This window comes from Pleurodeles waltl, chromosome 11 (genome assembly GCF_031143425.1).
Source record: "Pleurodeles waltl isolate 20211129_DDA chromosome 11, aPleWal1.hap1.20221129, whole genome shotgun sequence".
Taxonomy (NCBI): Eukaryota; Metazoa; Chordata; class Amphibia; order Caudata; family Salamandridae; genus Pleurodeles; species Pleurodeles waltl.
In genome coordinates, this window is record NC_090450.1 from 726042968 (window position 1) to 726056068 (window position 13101).

A 13101-nucleotide genomic window follows, 5' to 3' on the forward strand; every position below is an offset into this window, starting at 1 on the left:
CTGCCAGCCAGGGCCCCAGTGTAGGAAAGTACCATCTTGCCTGGCATGTTACCCCCATTTTTCAGTGTATATATGTTGTTTTAGTTGTATGTGTCACTGGGACCCTGCCAGCCAGGGCCCCAGTGCTCATAAGTGTGCCTGACTGTGTTACCTGTGTTATGACTAACTGTCTCACTGAGGCTCTGCTATCCAGAACCTCAGTGGTTATGCTCTCTCATTTCTTTCAAATTGTCACTAACAGGCTAGTGACCAATTTTACCAATTTACATTGGCTTACTGGAACACCCTTATAATTCCCTAGCTTATGGTACTGAGGTACCCAGGGTATTGGGGTTCCAGGAGAACCCTATGGGCTGCAGCATTTCTTTTGCCACCCATAGGGAGCTCTGACAATTCTTACACAGGCCTGCCACTGCAGCCTGAGTGAAATAACGTCCACGTTATTTCACAGCCATTTACCACTGCACTTAAGTAACTTATAAATCACCTATATGTCTAACCTTTACCTGGTAAAGGTTAGGTGCAAAGTTACTTAGTGTGAGGGCACCCTGGCACTACCCAAGGTGCCCCCACATTGTTCAGGGCAAATTCCCCGGACTTTGTGAGTGCGGGGACACCATTACACGCGTGCACTACACATAGGTCACTACCTATGTGTAGCTTCACAATGGTAACTCCGAATATGGCCATGTAACATGTCTATGATCATGGAATTGCCCCCTCTATGCCATCCTGACATAGTTAGCACAATCCCATGATCCCAGTGGTCTGTAGCACAGACCCTGGTACTGCCAAACTGCCTTTTCAGGGGTTTCACTGCAGCTGCTGCTGCTGCCAACCCCTCAAACAGGTTTATGCCCTCCTGGGGTCCAGCCAGGCCTGGCCCAGGATGGCAGAACAAAGGACTTCCTCAGAGAGAGGGTGTTACACCCTCTCCCTTTGGAAAATGATGTGAAGGCAGGGGAGGAGTAGCCTCCCCCAGCCTCTGGAAATGCTTTCATGGGCACAGATGGTGCCCATTTCTGCATAAACCAGTCTACACCGGTTCAGGGACCCCTCAGCCCTGCTCTGGCGCGAAACTGGACAAAGGAAAGGGGAGTGACCACTCCCCTGACCTGCACCTCCCCTGGGAGGTGCCCAGAGCTCCTCCAGTGTGCTCCAGACCTCTGCCATCTTGGAAACAGAGGTGCTGCTGGCACACTGGACTGCTCTGAGTGGCCAGGGCCAGCAGGTGACGTCAGAGACTCCTTCTGATAGGCTCCTTCAGGTGTTGCTAGCCTATCCTCTCTCCTAAGTAGCCAAACCCTCTTTTCTGGCTATTTAGGGTCTCTGTCTCTGGGGATTTCCTTAGATAACGAATGCAAGAGCTCATCAGAGTTCCTCTGCATCTCTCTCTTTACCTTCTGCCAAGGAATCGACTGCTGACCGCGCTGGAAGCCTGCAAAACTGCAACAAAGTAGCAAAGACGACTACTGCAACTCTGTAACGCTGATCCTGCCGCCTTCTCGACTGTTTTCCTGGTGGTGCATGCTGTGGGGGTAGTCTGCCTCCTCTCTGCACTAGAAGCTCCGAAGAAATCTCCCGTGAGTCGACGGAATCTTCCCCCTGCAACCGCAGGCACCAAAGAACTGCATTACCGGTCCCCTGGGTCTCCTCTCAGCACGACGAGCGAAGTCCCTTGAATCCAGCAACTGTGTCCAAGTGACTCCCACAGTCCAGTGACTCTTCAGTCCAAGTTTGGTGGAGGTAAGTCCTTGCCTCCCCACGCCAGACTGCATTGCTGGGAACCGTGACTTTTGCAGCTACTCCGGCCTCTGTGCACTTCCGGTGGAAATCCTTTGTGCACAGCCAAGCCTGGGTCCACGGCACTCTAACCTGCATTGCACGACTTTCTAAGTTGGTCTCCGGTGACGTGGGACTACTTTGTGCAACTTCGGGTGAGCACCGTTTCACTCTTCTTTGTAGTGCCTGTTCCGGCACTTCGGTGGGTGCTGCCTGCTTCTGAGAGGGCTCATTGTCTTGCTCGACGCCCCCTCTGTCCCCAGGCACAATTGGCGACATCCTGGTCCCTCCTGGGCCACAGCAGCATCCAAAAACCCTAACCGCACGATTTGCAGCTAGCAAGGCTTGTTGGCGGTCTTTGGGCGGGAAAACACTTCTGCAGGACTCTCCACGGCGTGGGGGATCCATCCTCCAAAGGGGAAGTCTCTAGCCCTTGACCTTCCTGCAGAATCCTCAGCTTCTACTGTCGAGTAGCAGCTTCTTTGCACCCACAGCTGGCATTTCCTGGGCATCTGCCCATCTCCGACTTACTTGTGACTTTTGGACTTGGTCCCCTTGTTCCACAGGTACCCTCGACTGGAAATCCATCGTTGTTGCATTGCTGGTTTGTGTCTTTCCTGCAGAATTCCACTATCACGACTTCTATGTCCTTTGGGGAACTTTAGTGCACTTTGCACTCACTTTTCAGGGTCTTGGGGTGGGCTATTTTTCTAACCCTCACTATTTTCTAATAGTCCCAGCGACCCTCTACAAGGTCACATACGTTTGGGGTCCATTCGTGGTTCGCATTCCACTTTTGGAGTATATGGTTTGTGTTGCCCCTATCCCTATGTGTCCCCATTGCATCCTTTTGTAACTATACATTGTTTGCACTGTTTTCTAAGACTATACTGCATATTTTTGGTATTGTGTACAAATATCTTGTGTATATTTGCTATCCTCATACTGAGGGTACACTCTGAGATACTTTGGCATATTGTCATAAAAATAAAGTACCTTTATTTTTAGTATATCTGTGTATTGTGTTTTCTTATGATATTGTGCAAGTGACACTAGTGGTACTGTAGGAGCTTCACTCGTCTCCTAGTTCAGCCTAAGCTGCTCTGCTAAGCTACCATTATCTATCAGCCTATGCTGCTAGACACCCTATACACTAATAAGGGATAACTGGGCCTGGTGCAAGGTGTAAGTACCCCTTGGTACTCACTACAAGCCAGTCCAGCTTCCTACACCCAGTGCTCATAAGTGTGCCCTGTATGTGTTACCTGTGTTATGACTAACTGTCTCACTGAGGCTCTGCTATCCAGGACCTCAGTGGTTATGCTCTCTCATTTCTTTCCAAATTGTCACTAACAGACTAGTGACCAATTTCACCAATTTACATTGGCATACTGGAACACCCTTATAATTCCCTAGTATATGGTACTGAGGTATCCAGGGTATTGGGGTTCCAGGAGATCCCTATGGGCTGCAGCATTTCTTTTGCCACCCATAGGGAGCTCTGACAATTCTTACACAGGCCTGCCACTGCAGCCTGAGTGAAATAACGTCCATGTTATTTCACAGCCATTTACCACTCCACTTAAGTAACTTATAAGTCACCTATATGTCTAACCTTTACCTGGTAAAGGTTGGGTGTTAAATTACTTAGTGTGTGGGCACCCTGCCACTAGCCAAGGTGCCCCCACATAGTTCAGGGCAAATTCCCCAGACTTTGTGAGTGCGGGGACACCATTACACGCGTGCACTATACATAGGTCACTACCTATGTATAGCTTCACAATGGTAACTCCGAATATGGCCATGTAACATGTCTATGATCATGGAATTGCCCCCTCAATGCCATTCTGACATTGTTGGCACAATCCCATGATCCCACGGGTCTCTAGCACAGACCCTGGTACTGCCAAACTGCCTTTTCAGGGGTTTCACTGCAGCTGCTGCTGCTGCCAACCCCTCAGACAGGTTTCTGCCCTCCTGGGGTCCAGCCAGGCTTGGCCCAGGAAGGCAGAACAAAGGACTTCCTCAGAGAGAGGGTGTTACACCCTCTCCCTTTGGAAAAAGGTGTTAAGGCAGGGGAGGAGTAGCCTCCCCCAGCCTCTGGAAATGCTTTCATGGGCACAGATGGTGCCCATTTCTGCATAAACCAGTCTACACCGTTTCAGGGACCCCTCAGCCCTGCTCTGGCGCGAAACTGGACAAAGGAAAGGAGAGTGACCACTCCCCTGACCTGCACCTCCCCTGGGAGGTGCCCAGAGCTCCTCCAGTGTGCTCCAGACCTCTGCCATCTTGGAAACAGAGGTGCTGCTGGCACACTGGACTGCTCTGAGTGGCCAGGGCCAGCAGGTGATGTCAGAGACTCCTTCTGATAGGCTCCTTCAGGTGTTGCTAGCCTATCCTCTCTCCTAAGTAGCCAAACCCTCTTTTATGGCTATTTAGGTTCTCTGCTCTGGGGAATTCCTTAGATAACGAATGCAAGAGCTCATCAGAGTTCCTCTGCATCTCTCTCTTCACCTTCTGCCAAGGAATCGACTGCTGATCGCACTGGAAGCCTGCAAAACTGCAACAAAGTAGCAAAGACGATTACTGCGTCACTGTAACGCTGATCCAGCCGCCTTCTCGACAGTTTTCCTGGTGGTGCATGCTGTGGGGGTAGTCTGCCTCCTCTCTGCACTAGAAGCTCCGAAGAAATCTCCCGTGGGTCGACGGAATCTTCCCCCTGTAACCGCAGGCACCAAAGAACTGCATCACCGGTCCTCTGGGTCTCCTCTCAGCACGACGAGCGAGGTCCCTTGAACTCAGCAACTCTGTCCAAGTGACTCCCACAGTCCAGTGACTCTTCAGTCCAAGTTTGGTGGAGGTAAGTCCTTGCCTCCCCACACCAGACTGCATTGCTGGGAACCGCGTGTTTTGCAGCTACTGCGGCTCCTGTGCACTTTTTGAGGATTTCCTTTGTGCACAGCCAAGCCTGGGTCCACGGCACTCTAACCTCAATTGCACGACCTCCTGAGTTGTCCTCCGGCGGCGTGGGACTCTCTTGTGCAACTTCGGGTGAGCACAGTTTCACTCCACTTTGTAGTGCCTGTTTCGGCACTTCTGCCGGTGCTGCCTGCTTCTGAGAGGGCTCCTTGTCTTGCTGGACGCCTCCTCTGTCCCCTCACGCAATTGGTGACATCCTGGTCCCTCCTGGGCCACAGCAGTATCCAAAAACCCCAACCGTGAGCTTTGCAGCTAGCAAGGCTTGTTTACGGTGTTTCCGCAGGAAAACACTTCTGCATGACTCTTCACGACGTGGGACATCCATCCTCCAAAGGAGAAGTTTCTAGCCCTTGTCGTTCTTGCAGAATCCTCAGCTTCTACCATCCAGTGGCAGCTTCTTTGCACCCACAGCTGGCATTTCCTGGGCATCTGCCCACTCTCGACTTGATCGTGACTTTTGGACTTGGTCCCCTTGTTCCACAGGTACTCTCGTCTGGAAATCCATCATTGTTGCATTGCTGGTGTTGGTCTTTCCTGCAGAATTCCCCTATCACGACTTCTGTGCTTTTTGGGGAACTTCAGTGCACTTTGCACTCACTTTTCAGGGTCTTGGGGTGGGCTATTTTTCTAACCCTCACTGTTTTCTTACAGTCCCAGCGACCCTCTACAAGGTCACATAGGTTTGGGGTCCATTCGTGGTTCGCATTCCACTACTAGAGTATATGGTTTGTGTTGCCCATATCCCTATGTGCCCCCATTGCATCCTATTGTAACTATACATTGTTTGCACTGTTTTCTATTGCTACACTGCATATTTTTGGTATTGTGTACATATATCTTGTGTATATTTGCTATCCTCATACTGAGGGTACTCACTGAGATACTTTGGCATATTGTCATAAAAATAAAGTACCTTTATTTTTAGTATATCTGTGTATTGTGTTTTCTTATGATATTGTGCAAGTGACACTAGTGGTACTGTAGGAGCTTCACTCGTCTACTAGTTCAGCCTAAGCTGCTCTGCTAAGCTAACATTTTCTATCAGCCTATGCTGCTAGACACCCTATACACTAATAAGGGATAACTGGGCCTGGTGCAAGGTGCAAGTACCCCTTGGTACTCACTACAAGCCAGTCCAGCCTCCTACAATGATCACCTTAGCTGGAAAGGAGCAAGGAGTCTCTGCATTGAAAGAGGTTTAGGGGTAGGGAAGAATCCCTCTAGAGAACTGTTGGTTAATATGCTCATTGAACAAGATAAGACCAGAGTTGGCACTTCTGTTGAGAAATTAGCTGATGGTTCCCAATCTGACCCTGGGGCACCCCTAGCAAAGGATTTAGAAGGGAAACTTCCCAGCCTGCCCATTAGCAGACCACCTAGCATAGCTGGTACTGATGTAGAGTCACATCATAGTAATAGTGTTGCCTCACATCAGAGAAAGATTATTCCTTCTAATCATAGTAGAAGTGCTATTTCTGTTAGCTAGGTTGTTAGAGTGCCATCTGTTAGGGCAGGTCTCCTTCTGTTCATTCTCATCATACTTCTGTTTCAAGGCATGATGATGACACAGTGTTAGAAAGGGAGCTCAATAGATTGAGAGTGGAAGAATCCAGGCTGAAGCTCAAGAAGCAACAGCTGGAATTAGATAGGCAGTCCTTAGAGATAGAAAGAGAAAGACAGAAAATTGGGTTAGAAACCCATGGTGGCAGCAGCAGTATTCCCCATAGTCATCCTGCAAAAGAGTATGATTCGAGGAATCTGCATAAGATAGTTCCCCCTTACAAGGAGGGGGATGACATTAACAAGTGGTTTGCTGTACTTGAGAGGGCCTATGTTGTACAGGATGTCCCTCAAAGGCAGTGGGCTGCTATCCTATGGCTATCATTTAGTGGAAAGGGTAGGGATAGGCTCCTTACTGTAAAAGAAAGTGATGCCAATAATTTTGCAGTTCTTAAGAATGCACTCCTAGATGGTTATGGCTTAACCACTGAACAGTACAGGATGAAGTTCAGAGAAACCAAAAAGGAGTCTTCACAAGACTGGGTAGACTTTGTTGACCATTCAGTGAAGGCCTTGGAGGGGTGGTTATATGGCAGTAAAGTCACTGATTATGAAAGCCTGTATAACTTAATCCTGAGAGAGCATATTCTTAATAATTGTGTGTCTGATTTGTTGCACCAGTACCTGGTGGACTCTGATCTGACCTCTCCCCAAGAATTGGGAAAGAAGGCAGACAAATGGGTCAGAACAAGGGTGAACAGAAAAGTTCATACAGGGGGTGACAAAGATGGCAAGAAGAAGGATGGTAAGTCTTCTGACAAGGGTGGGGACAAATCTAAAAATGAGTCTTCATCAGGCCCACAAAAACACTCTGGTGGAGGTGGTGGGCCCAAATCCTCTTCAAATCAAAACAAAGAAAAGAAACCATGGTGCTATTTATGTAAAATAAAAGGCCATTGGACAACAGATCCCAGTTGTCCAAAGAAAAGCACCAAGCCTCCTATCACTACAACCCCTGCTGCTACACCTAGTGCCCCTAGTAATAGCAGTGGTGGTGGGAGCAAACCTACTAATAGCCAATCCAAGGGAGTAGCTGGGCTCACTAGTGGTAACTTAGTTGGGGTTGGTCTGATTAGGGAGACCACAGAGGCTGTGTTAGTCTCTGAGGGGGCTACTGATTTAGCCACCTTGGTTGCTTGTCCCCTTAACATGGATAAGTACAAGCAACTACCCCTAATAAATGGTGTTGAGGTTCAGGCCTACAGGGACACAGGTGCCAGTGTTACAATGGTCATAAAGAAACTGGTCCACCCTGAACAACACCTACTTGGTCACCAGTACCAAGTAAACGATGCTCATAACAACACCCTTAGCCACCCCATGGCTGTTGTAAATCTCAACTGGGGGGGGGGGGGGGGGTTTACTGGCCCAAAGAAAGTTGTGGTTGCCTCAGATTTACCTGTAGACTGTCTATTAGGAAATGATTTAGAGACATCAGCTTGGGCAGAAGTGGAGTTGGAGGCTCATGCAGCAATGCTGGGCATTCCAGGGCATATTTTTGCTTTGACCAGGGCTCAGGCCAAAAAGCAAAAAGGACAGGGTGACTTGGATCCTGGAAGAATGGATTAAGTGCTCCCTAAAGCTAGGGTTAGTAAAGGTAAAACACTACCTACTATCCCTCCCTCTACAGTGGATTCTACTTCTGAGGAAGAAGAATTTCCACCCTGTGCAGAACCTACACCAGAGGAGCTGGAAGCAGACACTGCTGAGCTTTTGGGTGAAGGGGGGCCTGCCAGGGAGGAGCTGAGTGTGGCACAGCATACCTGTCCCACACTAGAGGGTCTAAGGCAGCAAGCTGTCAAACAAGCAAATGGGGATGTCAGTGACTCTCACAGAGTTTACTGGGAGGATAACCTCTTGTACACTGAAGCAAGGGATCCAAAACCTGGAGCTGCCAGGAGATTGGTGATTCCTCAGGAGTACAGAAGGTTCCTCCTAACTCTAGCCCACGACATTCCCTTAGCTGGACAGTTGGGGCAAATGAAAACTTGGGACAGGCTTGTTCCCTTGCTTCATTGGCCTAGAATGTCAGAGGACACAAAGGAATTTTGTAAGTCCTGTGAAACCTGTCAAGCCAGTGGCAAGACAGGTGGCACTCCAAAGGCACCCCTTATTCCACTGCCTGTGGTTGGGGTTCCCTTTGAAAGGGTAGGGGTTGACATAGTTGGCCCCCTTGACCCTCCTACTGATTCAGGCAATAGGTTTATCTTGGTGGTAGTGGACCATGCCACCAGATATCGTGAAGCAATTCCTCTAAGGACCACTACAGCTCCTGCAGTGGAAAAGGCCCTCCTGGGAATCTTTTCCAGGGTGGGCTTCCCAAAAGAGGTAGTATCAGACAGGGGAAGCAATTTCATGTCTGCTTACTTAAAGGCCATGTGGAAGGAGTGACGTGTTACATACAAGTTCACCACACCCTATCATCCACAAACAAATGGACTGGTAGAGAGATTTAACAAAACTCTCAAAGGCATGATTATGGGACTCCCTGAAAAACTCAGCAGAAGATGGGATATCCTGTTACCTTGCCTCCTTTTTGCTTACAGGGAGGTACCCCAGAAAGGAGTGGGCTTCAGCCCCTTTGAACTCCTATTTGGTCACTGTAGGAAAGTACCATCTTGCCTGGCATGTTACCCCCATTTTTCACTGTATATATGTTGTTTTAGTTGTATGTGTCACTGGGACCCTGGTAACCCAGGGCCCCAGTGCTCATAAGTGTGCCTGAATGTGTTACCTGTGTAGTGACTAACTGTCTCACTGAGGCTCTGCTAATCAGAACCTCAGTGGTTATGCTCTCTCATTTCTTTCCAAATTGACACTAACAGGCTAGTGACCATTTTTACCAATTTACATTGGCTTACTGGAACACCCTTATAATTCCCTAGTATATGGTACTGAGGTACGCAGGGTATTGGGGTTCCAGGAGATCCCTATGGGCTGCAGCATTTCTTTTGCCACCCATAGGGAGCTCTGACAATTCTTACACAGGCCTGCCACTGCAGCCTAAGTGAAATAACGTCCACGTTATTTCACAGCCATTTTACACTGCACTTAAGTAACTTATAAGTCACCTATATGTCTAACCTTTACCTGGTAAAGGTTAGGTGCAAAGTTACTTAGTGTGAGGGCACCCTGGCACTAGCCAAGGTGCCCCCACATTGTTCAGAGCCAATTCCCTGAACTTTGTGAGTGCGGGGACACCATTACACGCGTGCACTACATATAGGTAGCTTCACCATGGTAACTCCGAATATGGCCATGTAACATGTCTATGATCATGGAATTGCCCCCTCTATGCCATCCTGGCATAGTTGGCACAATCCCATGATCCCAGTGGTCTGTAGCACAGACCCTGGTACTGCCAAACTGCCCTTCCTGGGGTTTCACTGCAGCTGCTGCTGCTGCCAACCCCTCAGACAGGCAGCTGCCCTCCTGGGGTCCAGCCAGGCCTGGCCCAGGATGTCAGAACAAAGAACTTCCTCTGAGAGAGGGTGTGACACCCTCTCCCTTTGGAAAATGGTGTGAAGGCAGGGGAGGAGTAGCCTCCCCCAGCCTCTGGAAATGCTTTCTTGGGCACAGATGTGCCCAATTCTGCATAAGCCAGTCTACACCGGTTCAGGGACCCCTTAGCCCCTGCTCTGGCGCGAAACTGGACAAAGGAAAGGGGAGTGACCACTCCCCTGACCTGCACCTCCCCTGGGAGGTGTCCAGAGCTCCTCCAGTGTGCTCCAGACCTCTGCCATCTTGGAAACAGAAGTGCTGCTGGCACACTGGACTGCTCTGAGTGGCCAGGGCCACCAGGTGACGTCAGAGACTCCTGCTGATAGGCTCCTTCAGGTGTTAGTAGCCTATCCTCTCTCCTAGGTAGCCAAACCCTCTTTTCTGGCTATTTAGGGTCTCTGTCTCTGGGGAAACTTTAGATAACGAATGCATGAGCTCAGCCGAGCTCCTCTGCATCTCTCTCTTCACCTTCTGATAAGGAATCGACCGCTGACCGCGCTGGAAGCCTGCAAACCTGCAACATAGTAGCAAAGACAGCTACTGCAACTCTGTAATGCTGATCCTGCCGCCTTCTCGACTGTTTTCCTGCTTGTGCATGCTGTGGGGGTAGCCTGCCTCCTCTCTGCACCAGAAGCTCCGAAGAAATCTCCCGTGGGTCGACGGAATCTTCCCCCTGCAACCGCAGGCACCAAAAAGCTGCATTACTGGTCCCTTGGGTCTCCTCTCAGCACGACGAGCGAGGTCCCTTGAATCCAGCGACTCTGTCCAAGTGACCCCCACAGTCCAGTGACTCTTCAGCCCAAGTTTGGTGGAGGTAAGTCCTTGCCTCACCTCGCTGGGCTGCATTGCTGGGAACCGCGACTTTGCAGCTACTCCGGCCCCTGTGCACTTCCGGCGGAAATCCTTTGTGCACAGCCAAGCCTGGGTCCACGGCACTCTAACCTGCATTGCACGACTTTCTAAGTTGGTCTCCGGCGACGTGGGACTCCTTTGTGCAACTGCGGCGAGCACCGTTTCACGTATCCTCGTAGTGCCTGTTTCTGGCACTTCTCCGGGTGCTACCTGCTTCAGTGAGGGCTCTTTGTCTTGCTCGACGTCCCCTCTCTCTGCAGGTCCAATTTGCAACCTCCTGGTCCCTCCTGGGCCCCAGCAGCGTCCAAAAACGCTAAACGCACGATTTGCGGCTAGCAAGGCTTGTTGGCGTTCTTTCGGCGGGAAAACTCTTCTGCACAACTCTACAAGGCGAGAGGGATCTGTCCACCAAAAGGGAAGTCTCTAGCCCTTTTCGTTCCTGCAGAAACCTCAGCTTCTTCTGTCCAGTCGAAGCTTCTTTGCACCCGCAGCTGGCATTTCCTGGGCATCTGCCCATCTCCGACTTGCTTGTGACTTTTGGACTTGGTCCCCTTGTTCCACAGGTACCCTAGATTGGAAATCCACAGTTGTTGCATTGCTGGTTTGTGTCTTTCCTGCATTATTCCTCTAACACGACTACTTTGTCCTTAGGGGAACTTTAGTGCACTTTGCACTCACTTTTCAGGGTCTTGTGGAGGGTTATTTTTCTAACTCTCACTATTTTCTAATAGTCCCAGCGACCCTCTACAAGGTCACATAGGTTTGGGGTCCATTCGTGGTTCGCATTCCACTTTTGGAGTATATGGTTTGTGTTGCCCCTATCCCTATGTTTCCCCATTGCATCCTATTGTAACTATACATTGTTTGCACTGTTTTCTAAGACTATACTGCATATTTTTGCTATTGTGTATATATATCTTGTGTATATTTCCTATCCTCTCACTGAGGGTACACTCTAAGATACTTTGGCATATTGTCATAAAAATAAAGTACATTTATTTTTAGTATAACTGTGTATTGTGTTTTCTTATGATATTGTGCATATGACACTAAGTGGTACTGTAGTAGCTTCACACGTCTCCTAGTTCAGCCTAAGCTGCTCTGCTAAGCTACCATTATCTATCAGCCTAAGCTGCTAGACACCCTATACACTAATAAGGGATAACTGGGCCTGGTGCAAGGTGCAAGTACCCCTTGGTACTCACTACAAGCCAGTCCAGCCTCCTACATTGGTTGTGCAGTGGTGGGATAAGTGCTTGAGACTACTTACCACTCTTATCATTGTACTTTTCATAAGAGAAAAATATACAAAACAAGGTCAGTGTATATACACATAGCCAAAAGGTTTTGCATTTCCTCTTTTCACTCTTTTCTAAGTGCTGAAAAGTACTCCTAAACTTTCAAAAAGTTCTTAAAAGTTTAAAAAGTTTTTTTCTGTCTTTCCAAAAAGTTCTGAAAACTTTTTTCTCTCTTTCTATCACTTTAACTCTCTCTAAAAAATGTCTGGCACAGGCCAAAGTGTTGATCTGTCCAAACTTGCATATGACAACCTTAGCTGGAAAAGAGCAAGGAGTCTCTGTATAGAGAGAGGTTTGAGTGTAGGGAAGAATCCTTCCTTGGAACTGTTACTTAACATGCTTAGAGAACAGGATAAGGCCATAGGTGCCCCATCTGTTGAAAAAGTAGCTAATGGTTCCCAATCTGATTCAGGGACTCCCCCAGGAAAAGATTCAGGAAAGAAACTTCCTAGCCTGCCCATTACTAGACAATCTAGCATAGATGGTAATGATGATGAGCCACACCAAATAAATAGTGTTGTCTCACATCATAGCAAAAGCATTTATTCTCACCATACTGGTAGTAATGTTTCTGTTAGCCAAGCTGTTAGGGTGCCTTCTGTAAGAGACAGGTCTCCTTCTGTTCATTCCCATCATAGCTCTGTTTCTAGAAATGTCCCTCCCACCAACCCTGATGACAGAATGTTAGAGAGGGAACTCAATAAGTTGAGGGTGGAACAAACCAGACTGAAGCTTAAAAAGCAACAGCTGGATTTGGATAGACAGTCTTTTGAATTAGAGAAGGAAAGACAGAAGTTGGGTTTAGATACCCATGGTGGCAGCAGCAGTATTCCCCATAGTCATCCTGCAAAAGAGCATGATTCCAGGAATCTGCACAAGATAGTTCCCCCTTATAAGGAGGGGGATGACATTAACAAGTGGTTTGCTGCACTTGAGAGGGCCTGTGTTGTACAGGATGTCCCTCAAAGGCAGTGGGCTGCTATCCTATGGCTATCATTTAGTGGAAAAGGTAGGGATAGGCTCCTTCCTGTAAAAGAAAATGAAGCTAATAATTTCCAAGTTCTTAAGAATGCACTCCTGGATGGTTATGGCTTAACCACTGAACAATACAGGATAAAGTTCAGAGAGA